Below are 12,958 nucleotides of genomic sequence, written 5' to 3' on the forward strand. Positions count from 1 at the left end.
ACATTCATACATTATATCCCCCAATAGAAGATAAATTCCTTGATACACTGACTATCTGGTTTTTGTCTTTGTATTCTCAGCATCTGGCACAGTGTAGGCATATAGTGAACACAATAAATATTTATGATTCATACTAAGCATTATCTCCTCTTTGGAATGTAAAACAGCAGGGTTAGTAATGAATTGGAAGTCAAAGGAGCTTGGCTGATGGTTTTACTCTTCTTTAGCACTTCTGGAATATTTGGTCATGTATTCCAACTTCTCTGGGTCTCATTTTCCTTATTTGTGAAATGATAGTTTGACCTGACATTTTCAATTCCCTGACAACTACAAATCCTATGGTCCTTTCATTTTCTTCTAGAATTCTATTAAATATCATGACACATTGTGATGTGGAAGTTCATGAAGATTATACAAAGGATCACCAATGTGGGTAGGTCCACTTCCAAAATATATAGAGAATTGACTCTAATTTATAAGAAATCAAGCCATTCTCCAATTGATAAATGGTCAAAGGATATGAACAGACAATTTTCAGATGATGAAATTGAAACTATTTCCACTCATATGAAAGTGTTCCAAATCACTATTGATCAGAGAAATGCAAATTAAGACAGCTCTGAGATACCACTACACACCTGTCAGGTGGCTAAGATGACAGGAAAAAATAATGATGAATGTTGGAAGAGATGTAGGAAAACTGGGACACTGATGCATTGTTGGTGGAGTTGTGAACAAGTCCAATCATCCTGGAGAGCAATCTGGAATTATGCCCCAAAAGTTATTAAACTTCATACCCATTGATCCAGCAGTGCTACTACTGGGCTTATATTCCAAAGAGATACTAAAGAAGGGAAAGGGACCTGTATGTGCCAAAATGTTTGTGGCAGCTCTGTTTGTAGTGGCTAGAAACTGGAAAATGAATGGATGCCCATCAATTGGAGAATGGTTGGGTAAATTGTGGTATATGAATGTTATGGAATATTATTGTTCTGTAAGAAATGACCAGCAGGATGAATACAGAGAGGCTTGGAGAGACTTACATGAACTGATGCTAAGTGAAATGAGCAGAACCAGGAGATCATTATATACTTCAACAACGATACTGTATGAGGATGTATTCTGATGGAAGTGGATTTCTTCGACAAAGAGAAGATCTAACTCAGTTTCAATTGATCAAGGATGGACAGAAAGCAGCTACATCCAAAGAAAGAACACTGGGAAATGAATGTAAACTCTTGGCATTTTTGTTTTTCTTCCCAGGTTATTTTTATCTTCTGAATCCAACTCTCCCTGTGCAACAAGAGAACTGTTCGGTTCTGCACACATATATTGTACCTAGGATATACTGTGACATATTTAACATATATAAGACTGCTTGCCACCTGGGGGAGGGGATGGAGGAAGGGAAGGAAAAAGTCAGAACAGAAGTGAGTGCAAAGGATAATGTTGTAAAGAAAATTTTTTTCAAAATAAAAAAAAAGAAAAGAAAGAAAAAACAAAAAACAAATGTGGGTAGGCCTTCTGAAGAAAACAAAGCTTTGAGTATGGACCTTGTTTCTCACAGAGTGATGGAGAAAGGGAACGAGTTCATCAGAGACTGCGGACATAGAGAAGGAATATTGATGCATCATCTAACTATGTTTCATGCTCAATCCTACTATGTTTCTCTGCCTAAGAAGCCTACCATGTAGAGTAAATATTTTCCCTGAAGTTAGATACCTGTTTATGCTTTTCTTACTTACACTGTTCCTATATACCAAAGGTTATTCCATCGATGTGACTAGGATTTTTGTTGCAGAAATAGCATGATTAAGGTTAATTAGGCTCATTAATAAGTTGGCCATACCATTTAGAGGAGTTTTCAGGGAAGAAAGAAAATGTTGATGTTGTCCCTTTCTAGTCATGTTTGACTCATCTTGATCCCATTTGAGATTTTTTTGGCAAAGAAGTTAGAATAGTTTGTCATTTTACAGATGAGGAAATGGAGGTAAACAGGGTGAAGCTAGTTCCCTGAGTACACAGTTTACTATATGTGTAAAGCTGGATTTGAACTCAAGCAAAGTCATTTTTTTTAACTTCAGACCTGACTGTGACATCTAATTGCCCCACCAAAATAGAAATAATACCAGTACCTAACTTACAAGGTGATTGTGGGGATCAAAAAAGTTCTTGAGAGAAGGAAACTAAGATGTGTATGCTCATGCTACAATGTTATGACTAGTGGGCAGCTTTACTCTAGCTCAGATTTTGTCCCCAGGGAAGACTGGCAGAGAAAGAAGCTGCTCCTTAAAGCTGAAAAGGCACATAGTTAACAATTCCATAAGCCCAAAGTGGACTTTCAGAGTGAATGATAGGAGGAACTCTAAAGAAATCACACTCTAAATTTTAAAAAAGAAATTATGGACACCTTTTCAGAGTGTAATGGAGTTTGAAATAAAAATCAACATAGTTAAATGATCCCTGTTTTAAAAACACTCTTTGATTTTTCTCTGCTACAACTATATCTGGGTTTCTTGCTAGGGACCAGAAATTACCAATAAAGCCAATGCAAATCTTGCCTAAGCAAGGAATGCAGATCTATTATTGTGGCCCTGCTGGGTACATCATCTCTCTCTGGGGTGTTTGTTACAAATCACCTCATCATATGAGAATAAGGACATTGTGAAACATAGTGATAGCACACATCCAAGTTCCTTACAGCTTTCAGATTCTGCAGCCAAATATCATTTGCTATTTCCAGATAGACCTACCATGGTGCTAAATTCTTTTAATGTGTTTCTTTGCCCTCTCTTGAATGAAGGTCTTGGCATATATTTCCTGTCCTGTAAAATTTGTGAAATTGTACGATTGGTTTTCTTGTAAGCCCAACACCTTAGTAAAAATGGTATAAATTGAATCTAAATGATTATATAATAAAATGAGTTACAACATATGTACAAGTTATTTGAACAATGCATGATGGAATAAAAATCTATGGTACAAAATTCTGCCTGAGATATTTATGCAAGATACCTAATTCTGCTGTTAGCAGTAATAATATTTCCTGGATAATTAAAACAAATGCAGAAAATAAAAAAGCATTATCAAGGGAAAGGCATGGTCTAAGATTTAGCTGACTGATGTAAATACTAGCCAAATAATTCATATCTAAGATTTGACCAAAACATATAAGGGCTGACTTTCTAAATGGACTTCAAGAGAAAAAATTAACAGAATTTAAAATCCAAAAAGGCCATTTTACAAGGGGAAAAAAGAACACCGAGTTCACAGTAACATCTTCAGAGTTCATGCTGAGGCAGAGGATATTGGGCAAATGTACTCAAGGAGACTAGATTCACCAGAGACAACCAAAAACTGAAGTCACACACTTGAACTTCAAGAGGAGATGACACTCTTGCTACCCAAGCCTCACTGACTACAGAGAAGATCTATGGAAAAAACAATGTGAAGGGCTACTTCACTGGCCCATTTGACTTTTTTTAAAAGGAGCAATTCTAAGTAATAAGAGTTTTTCCAAAATGTGGTATGTTTCTTTTTCATCAACTTCTTATTTGTTGTCCAAAGGTCTCTGAAACTTCTTGAAATTCCTATAATATTTTTAAAATGATGAATGGAGGTTTAACTAATTGAAGGTTGATTAGTCTCATAAGCAAGTTAGAAGGCAGCTTAAAGTGGGTGGAAGTTGAATACAAGGATAGGTGGACATAGAAAAGTCTTTCTGATTTCTTTTTATCATTGAATTTAGAGTTTGAATGGATCTTGGATAGAATTTCTATTCTAAACTTTTTACTTTATAGATAAAAAAAGATTAGACACAGAGAGGCTAATGATGTATCCACAATAATATGGTAGTAAATAGCACTGATGATTTTTCAGTCATTCTCTTATTGTTATTTATTATTTAGAAGGGCTCATTTAAAAAAAAATTGCATAATCTCCACTTAACTTTATTAGAAGTATAATGAGTATGAGTCAAAGTTTTGGGCATAAAAAATAAAAATTAGACCTTAGAAACAGAAGTCCTAAAATCAAGAGCAGCTTCTGACACATATTGTCTATGTGACTCTGGAAAGATCACTTAATTTCTCAGTGCTGTAGGCAACTTTCTAAGTAGCAGAGAATTACCAGTACTGTCTTAATAAGAGTTCTTAATAATGTATATGTGTGTGTGTATGTGTGTGTGAAAGGGAGAGAGAGAGAGAGAGACAGAGAGAGAGAGAGAAAGAGAGAGAGAGAGAGAGAGAGAGAGAGAGAGGCCCCCTTCCTCAGAATAATGTTTTTAAAATAATTTAATTATAAATAATTATAAATTACTTTGAAATATGATTATACATATATACATACATATGTGTATATACATATGTATTTATACAAACACACACATCATGGTCTCCAGAGTAAAAACTCTTTATTAATTTTCCCCCCCACTTCTAGTCTCTACTTTTCATTAAATACACACAGATTTCAATATTTCCAAGGTTTTATGATATCATCTGTAAGGCTTCTACAGCTATTTATGAACCTGGCCCCTTTCTACTTTTCTAGTCTTCTTACATCTTATGCTCCTGATGTACTTTGAGATTAAGTGACTCTGACCTTCTTGTTGTTCCTTGCAGATAGCAGTCCATCTAGCTGTCTGTCATGCCTGGAATGCTTTCCTTCCTCATCTCTATCTCAATTTTCCCTGGCTTCCTTAAAATCTGAGTTAAAGTTCCCACACCCCTACTGAACTTCTGGGCAAAAGAGCTTTCCTATTATTGCTTAATCTTCATGCATTTACTCTAATATTAACCGAGATTTATCTTGAAAATATATTTGTTAATTGTAGTTCTATGCATGTTGTTTTCCATATTATATGATGAGTTTTTTTGAGATCAGAGAATGTTTTTCACCTTTCCTTATATTTCTGGCACTTAGAATAGTTCCTGGGACATAAACTTTTAATAAATGCAAGTTGTTATACTGGGCAATTCTTTACCCACTTCACATCATCATCTATTCACGTTTTCTTAACCTTTGAGATCCTCGTTTGTGGTTTCCATAATTTCTCCACAGTGGATCCATCCAGCATTCTCTAAAGTGAATCCATCCAACATTCATCTCTTTCTATTCTTTTACTAGTTCACTCATGCCAGTACAATACTCATCTCTTTTTCTTCTTTCCTATTACATGACCTAATCACTTTCTTTTCTTACCTCATTATCTTTGAAGATACACCACTTATAAGCAAGATCTAAAATCCTTCTAATAGACTATATATACTCATCATGTGTCTTTTATTATCTTTTGTGTCACATATAATTACAATTCTTCTGATTTGTGATCATATCTGGGAAGAATAGACTAATGAAAGAAATTTTAAAATATGTACATATAATCTCAAGATATTTATAGGCCCTTAGTAAAAACAAAACATGTAGATAGATGGGTTGCTAGTCATTAAATCATTAAAGTACAGTATCCATATTTGAATGCATAACTTTATTAGATTTCAACAGAATTCTAATATAGACCTTGGCTTCTAGAAACTAATTCTAAGGAGACCAAAATTTTATATGTATGCACTAAAAGGAAACATACAAAGATATGCAGAAATAATATCATAAATGCAGAGGAAAAATCCATAACCTAAGCTGTGGATTTAGAATTACTATGGCTTCCCTGTAAAGAAAACATTTGATTTTCACCTGAATGTGGTCTCCATGACAACTGATCTCCCAGATCTCCCAGCTCTGTAAAAAAAAAAAAAAAAAAAAAAAAAATCACAGACTTTACTGATCCATGATTATCCTTTATTGCCCTATCTCCCACAATACTAAAGAATGAAGGAGTTTGATGGGAATAACCATCCAACCAAGCACCTATGATTTTTGATGTGGCAAAAAGAATAGTCAATCAACAATATGCATTTCTCAGACGTTAGAAACTATCAAAGGTACTGGGGACCTCACAAAATTAGACAATCTGCTCTCAAGGGGCTTAAGTTATATAAAAAGAACTGTTTGTCCTTCATTTTTTAGAGACCAAAATATCTGGAAGGTGATACTGTAATTTGCAAGTGAATTACATTTAAGTGTGGGAGGGATGAGCAAAGTCACTAGGCTCACGCTCTTTTCAAGAACTAGCAGGGTTCAGTGGCAAGATATAAATCAGGAACACTAGAGTCCCAAACATTGTGAGAAACCTTGACTTTTATAACCTAGTCTTTCCCAGTCTCAGTTTGACTGAGGTAACATCCACTCAATGATTAAGACTAAGTATGAACTGAATAAGGAATGGTGTCTTTTACCTAGTTTCAAAAAATATAAAAAAGGAAAAAAAATCTATCTGGGAGGGGAAGATTTTCATTGCTATTTATACTCACTCTGAGCTATCAGAGCCCAAACCATACCAAGTGAGGCTTAAATGGAGACCTATTGTTGGCTAGTCAATAAAAACCAAAGTGATTTGGCTTTTAGGCATGGTACTTAAAAAAAAAAAAAATCTAGCCTATAAACTCCAAGATACCTTGTGAAGTTTCAGTGATCCAAATTTATATTCTTTTGGTTAGAATATCCACAGGTAAGTGCTATGGTTCCTTAAGAGGGAGAGGACAAGGGAAGGAAGTAAAGAAGTAAAGAAGAAAGGAAGACTAAATTTTAAGTAAAAAATCTAGGTATAAATTCCAGCTCTTCCACTTTGGTTTGGGATAATTACTTCAATTTTTTTGAACTCTAATTTTCCTCATTTATAAAACTGGTAAGATAATATTTGGATTAATTACCACACAAAACCATCATGAGAGCAGATAAGACAATGAAGAATTAGGCTTTTTGCAAACCAATATGCCCAACTTTTTTGTTATTGTTATTTTATTTTATTTTGTTTTTCCCATGGCCTCATTAAAACACAGTAGAGACACAGACGTGACTTGAATAATTTTGTTGCTCAGAAGGAAGCTAAAATAAGATAAGTAAAGAAAAATCTAAAATATGGATTTTTTTGGTATGCCAGCTAACAGTTGATACTATACTCCTTCTAGCCAAAGTGACTGACAAAGTATTTATTTTTCTTCCTGCCTATGTTGCTACATGACAGCAACTTGTCTTGTCTTCTAAATTTTTCTTTCCTAAGTGAATTTGAATAATATTAATTTAGTATAGAACAATCGAAAATTTAAATACATTTGATACAAGGAAAAAGGAAAATAAACATTAAGAACATCTACAATGTTTTCTACTCAATGAAATTAAAAAAAATGATAGATTTATGAATATAATTGAAAGAAATTATATGAGAATATGAGTCTTCATTGAAAGACTTTATATTATTTTTCTAGTGCCTGCTAGTATTAAAAAAAAAGGCCTAAGATTGTACTATATTATTAGTCCAAGACTTCTCCCTTTTCAACATTGAGGATTAAAGTTGACCTTTTGTTTCATCATTTCTTCTCCTTATCATGTTTGTTTAACCTTAGCTTTCTATTATTAGAATGGTTAATGTGTGAGTGGCCAAGATTTCACAATGTGATTCTTTCTCCCTGTTTCTTCATCACAGTTCTCACTATATCACTTTAGGGTACATAAAATATTTTACAAACATTACTTTACTTAGTTCTCACAACCCTGGGAAGCATTATTATTCCCATTTTTCAGATGAAGAAACTAAAACTGATTGAGAATAAGATACTGCACAGGATGACAGTACATGTTGGAGGCTGAATTCAAATTCATTCCTTTCTTACTTCAAATGCAACAGCCCCTTCAAAGCCCTTCTTACTCCTTGTGATTCTGGCTTCCTTGCTCTTCCTTGAACTAGGTAGGCCAGCTTCTCACTCCATTTCACCTACATATCCCTTAGTATTCTTTCTTTTGATTTCTCCAGTTTCCTTCAAGGCCCAAGCTAAAATTTTGTCTTCTCCAGGAAGCCTCTTCACATCCTTCTTAATGCTATGGCCTTCTATATCATGATTATTTCCAATTTATTCCATACATAGCTTATTTGTACATAGTTGTTTATGTGCTGAATTCCCTCAGGCTGTGAGCTCCTTGATATCAGGAACTGTTTTACTTTTATTTTTATCTCCTGTTTTTAACATAGTTTCTGGAACAAAGTAGGCAATTAATAAACATTTATTTTTTAAATTTCTCAAGGAAGGATGAGTTAGTCCAGGTCAGAAAGGGTCAAGGCTTCTATGCTTATTAACAATAAGATCTGACTAGTGAGTGACTTCTGTATTTCCCAACTGGGAGAGATGGGGAAAAACAGTGGAAGATAAAAAAAAAAAGGAGAAAACTATATTTGATCATGAAGAGCTTGATGCTAGATCTTTAAATAATAAAATGAAGAAAAACTTGGTCTCCAACGAATTATATAGTCATAAAAGTAGTTAAGAAATCAAAATCATTGTAAAATTATGACCAGTGTATCTTAAACAATTTTAATATTTAAGTATAATCAACATATTGTAGCAATAAAATTTTGCAAAACTGATTGTTTTGGAATGAAAACAAGAATTACTAATAACATTTGATATTTATGTCTAATTTTACTTAATTTTGAAATTTTTCTTGAAGTGTACTTGATAGACATCAACAAATACAGATAAAGAACAGAATAAAAAATTGGATAGGAATCTGCAAGCCTCCATTACATCTACCTAGATTCTTTTATTTTTCAAAATGCATGCAAAGGGGCAGCTAGCTGGCACAATGGATAGAGCACTAGCCCTGAAGTCAGGAAGACATGAGTTCAAATCTGGTCTCAGACACAACACTTCCTAACCGTGTGACCCTGGGCAAGTCACTTAACCCCAATTGCCTCAGCAAAAACAAACAAATAAACATTAAAATGAACAAAAAACCCAAAATACATGCAAAGATGATTTTCAACATTCACTCTTCCAAATCTTATGTTCCAATTTTTTCCCTCCCTTACCTCACCCTCTCTTTTACAGAGTGAGTAATCTATGTTAAACATGTATAATTCTTCTAAACATATTTCCACATTTATCATGCTGTAGAAGAAAAATCAGACCAAAAAGAAAAAAAGTGAGCAAGAAAACACAGCAAGCAAACAACAAAAAGGTGAAAAAAAATTATGTTGTTATTTCTAGCCATATGAAAATATGCTCCAAATCATTATTAATCAGAGAAATGCAAATTAAGACAACTCTGAGATACCACTACACAGCTGTCAGATTGGCTAGAATGATAGGGAAAGATAATGCAGAATGTTGGAGGGGACAGGGACACTGATACATTGTTGGTGGAATTGTGAACACATCCAGCCATTCTGGAGAGCAATTTGGTACTATGCTCAAAAAGTTATCAAACTGTGCATACCCTTTGACCCAGCAGTGTTTCTACTGGGCTTATACCCCAAAGAGATACTAAAGATGGGAAAGGGACCTGTATGTGCAAGAATGTTTGTGGCAGCCCTGTTTGTAGTGGCTAGAAGCTGGAAAATGAATGGATGCCCATCAATTGGAGAATGGTTGAGTAAATTGTGGTATATGAATGTTATGGAATATTATTGTTCTGTAAGGAATGACCAGCAGGATGAATACAGAGAGGACTGGCGAGACTTACATGAACTGATGCTGAGTGAAATGAGCAGAACCAGGAGATCATTATATACCTCAACAAAGATACTGTTTGAGGATGTATTCTGATGGAAGTGGATTTCTTTGACAAAGAGATCTAACTCATTTTCAATTGATCAAGGATGGACAGAAGCAGCTACACGCAAAGAAAGAACACTGGGAAATAAATGTAAACTGCTTGCATTTTTGTTTTTCTTCCCGGGTTATTTATACCTTCTGAATCCAGTTCTCCCTGTGCAACAAGAGAACTGTTTAGTTCTGCATACATATACTGTATCTAGGATATATTGTAACCTATTCAACATGTAAAGGACTGCTTGCCATCTGAGGGAGGGGGTAGAGGGAGGGAGGGGAAAAATCAGAACAGAAGTGAGTGCAAGGGATAATGTTGTAAAAAATTACCCTGGCATGAGTTCTGTCAATAAAAAGTTATTTTAAAAAAATGTAAAAAAAAAAAAGAAAAAGAAAAAGAAAAAGAAAAAAAACTATGTTGTGATCCACATTCAGTCCTGACAGTCCTTTCTCTGGGTGCACATGGCTCTCTCCATTACAAATCTATTGCAATTGGCTTGAATCACCTCATTGTTGAAAAGCCACAGCCATCAGAATTGATTATCATATAATCATGTTTCTGTGTACAATGTTCTCTTGGTTTTACTCACTTTTCTTAGCATCAGTCCATTTAAATCTATCCAGGCCTTTCTGCAATCAGCCTGTGGATCATTTATTATAGAACAATAATATTCCAAAACATTCATATGCCATAACTTATTCAGCAATTCCCTAACTGATGGGCATCCCCTCAGTTTCCATTTCCTTGCCACTATAAAAAGGGCTGCCACAAACATTTTTGAACATGTGGGTCCCTTCCTCTTTTTTATCATCTCTTTGGACCACAGACTCAGTAGACTCACTGTTGGATTAAAGTTTGATAGCCGTTTGGGCATATTTCCAAATGGCTTTCCAGAATTATTGGATCAGTTCACAACCATACCAACAATGTATTAGTGTCCTAGTTTTCCAATATTTCCTCCAACATTTATCGTTATCTTTTCCTATCATCTTAGCCAATCTGAGAGGTATGTAGTGGTACCTCAGAGTTGTTTTAATTTGTATTTCTCTGGTCAGTAATGATTTAGTGCATTTTTTCATATGATTAGAAATGTTTTTAATTTCTTCATCTGAAAATTATCTGTTCATATCCTTTGACCATTTATCAATTGGAGAATGGCTTATATTCTTATAAATTTGAATCAATTATCTATATATTTTAGAAATGAGGCTTTTATCAGAACTCTTGGATTTACATCCAAGTTTTCTGCTTCCCTCCTAATCTTATCTGCATTGCTTTTGTTTGTACAAAACATTTTTTAATTTAATATAATCAAAATTATACATTTTGCATTTCTTATTGTACTCTAATTCTTCTTTGGCCATAAATTCCTTCTTTTCCCACAAATCTGAGAGGTACACTATGCTTTGTTCTTCTAATTTGCTATTTGGACCACTCTTTATGTCTAAATCATGAACCCATTTTGATATTTTTTCAGTATAGGATATTAGGTGTTGATCAATGCCTAGTTTCTACCATATTATTTTCCAACTTTCCCAGCAATTTTTTGTCAAATAGTGAGTTCTCATCCCAAAAGCTAGAGTCTTTGGATTTATCACACACTGGATTATTAGTCATTGACTGTTGTATCTTATGAACCTAGCCTATTCCACTGCAACTACTCTATATCCATAATTGTTTTTCAAAAAAAGTTTGCTACATTCAAAATTTTGTAAAACTTATAAAATTAAGCATATTATGAATGGTAATAGATATTTTACACAAAATTTATACTAGGAATTATATTCCCTATGAACACAATTTGGATAGTTGTTTCTCTCTCTTTTTTTATTATAACTTTTTATTTACAAGATATATGCATGGATAATTTTTCAGCATTGATTGTTGCAAAATCTTCTGTTCCAACTTTTCCTCGACTTCTCCCAGATCCCCTTCCCAGATGGCAGGTAGACCTACGATACTAATTTCCCAGCAGTTTTTGTCAAACAGTGAATTCTTATGCCAAAAGCTGAAGTCTTTGGTTTTGTCAAACACTAGATTATTAAAGTTATTGACTATTTTGTCCTGTGAACTTAACCTATTCCACTGATCAACTAGTCTATTTCTTAGTCAATACCAAATGATTTTGATGACCGCTGCTTTATAATATAGTTTTAGATCTGGTACAGTTAGGACCTTCATTAGATTTTTTTTTCAATTGGTTCACTTGAAAGTCTTGACCTTTTGTTCTTCCAGATGTATTTTGCTGTTATTTTTCTAGGTCAATAAAATAGTTTTTGGAGAGTCTGATTGATATAGCATTAAATAAATAGAGTAGTTTAGGTAGTATTGTCATCTTTATTATATTTGCTCAACCCATCCCAAGAGCACTTTATATTTTTCGAATTTGTTAGATCTGACTTTATTTGTGTGGAAAGTGTTTTGTAGTTTTGCTCATATAGTTCCTGACCTTCCCTTGGCAGATAGATTCCCAAATCTTTTATACTATCAGCAGTTGCTTTAAATAGAATTTCTCTTTGTAACTCTAACTGTTGTTAGTGATATATAAGAATGCTGATGATTTATGTGGATTTATTTTGTATCCTGCATCTTTGCTAAAGTTGTGGATTATCTCTAATAGCTTTATAGTAGAATCTCTGAGGTTCTCTAACTATACCATCATATAATCTGCAAAGAATGATAATTTGGTTTCCTCATTATCTACTCCAATTCCTTTAATTTCTTTCTCAACTCTTATTGCCAAAGCTAGCATTTCTAATATAATATTGAATAGTAATGGAGCAACCTTGTTTGTTTGATTCCTGATCTTATTAGGAATGGTTGCGATTTATCCCCATTACGTATGATGCTTACTAATGGTTTTAAATAAATGCTACTGAATATTTTAAGGAAAAGTCCATTTATTCCTATACTCTCAAGTATTTTTAATAGGAATGAATGTTGGATTTTATCAAATGCTTTTTCTGCATATATTGAGATGATCATATAATTTTTGTTAATTTGGCTACTGATATAGTCAATTATGCTAATAGTTTTCCTAATATTGAACCAGCCCTGCATTTCTGGTGTAAATCCTATTTGGTCATGTTATCAGATGATTTTCTGTAATCTTTTTGCTAATATTTTAGTTAAGATTTTAGAATCAATATTCATTAGGGAGATTGGTCTATAATTTTCTTTCTCTGTTTTCATCCTACTTGGTTTAGGTATCAGTACCATGTCTGTGTCATAAAAGGAATTTGGTAGGAGTCCTTTATTCCCTATTTTTTCAAATAGTTTATATAACATTGGAGTTAAT

Source organism: Antechinus flavipes, chromosome 3 (assembly GCF_016432865.1).
Source record: "Antechinus flavipes isolate AdamAnt ecotype Samford, QLD, Australia chromosome 3, AdamAnt_v2, whole genome shotgun sequence".
Taxonomy (NCBI): domain Eukaryota; kingdom Metazoa; phylum Chordata; class Mammalia; order Dasyuromorphia; family Dasyuridae; genus Antechinus; species Antechinus flavipes.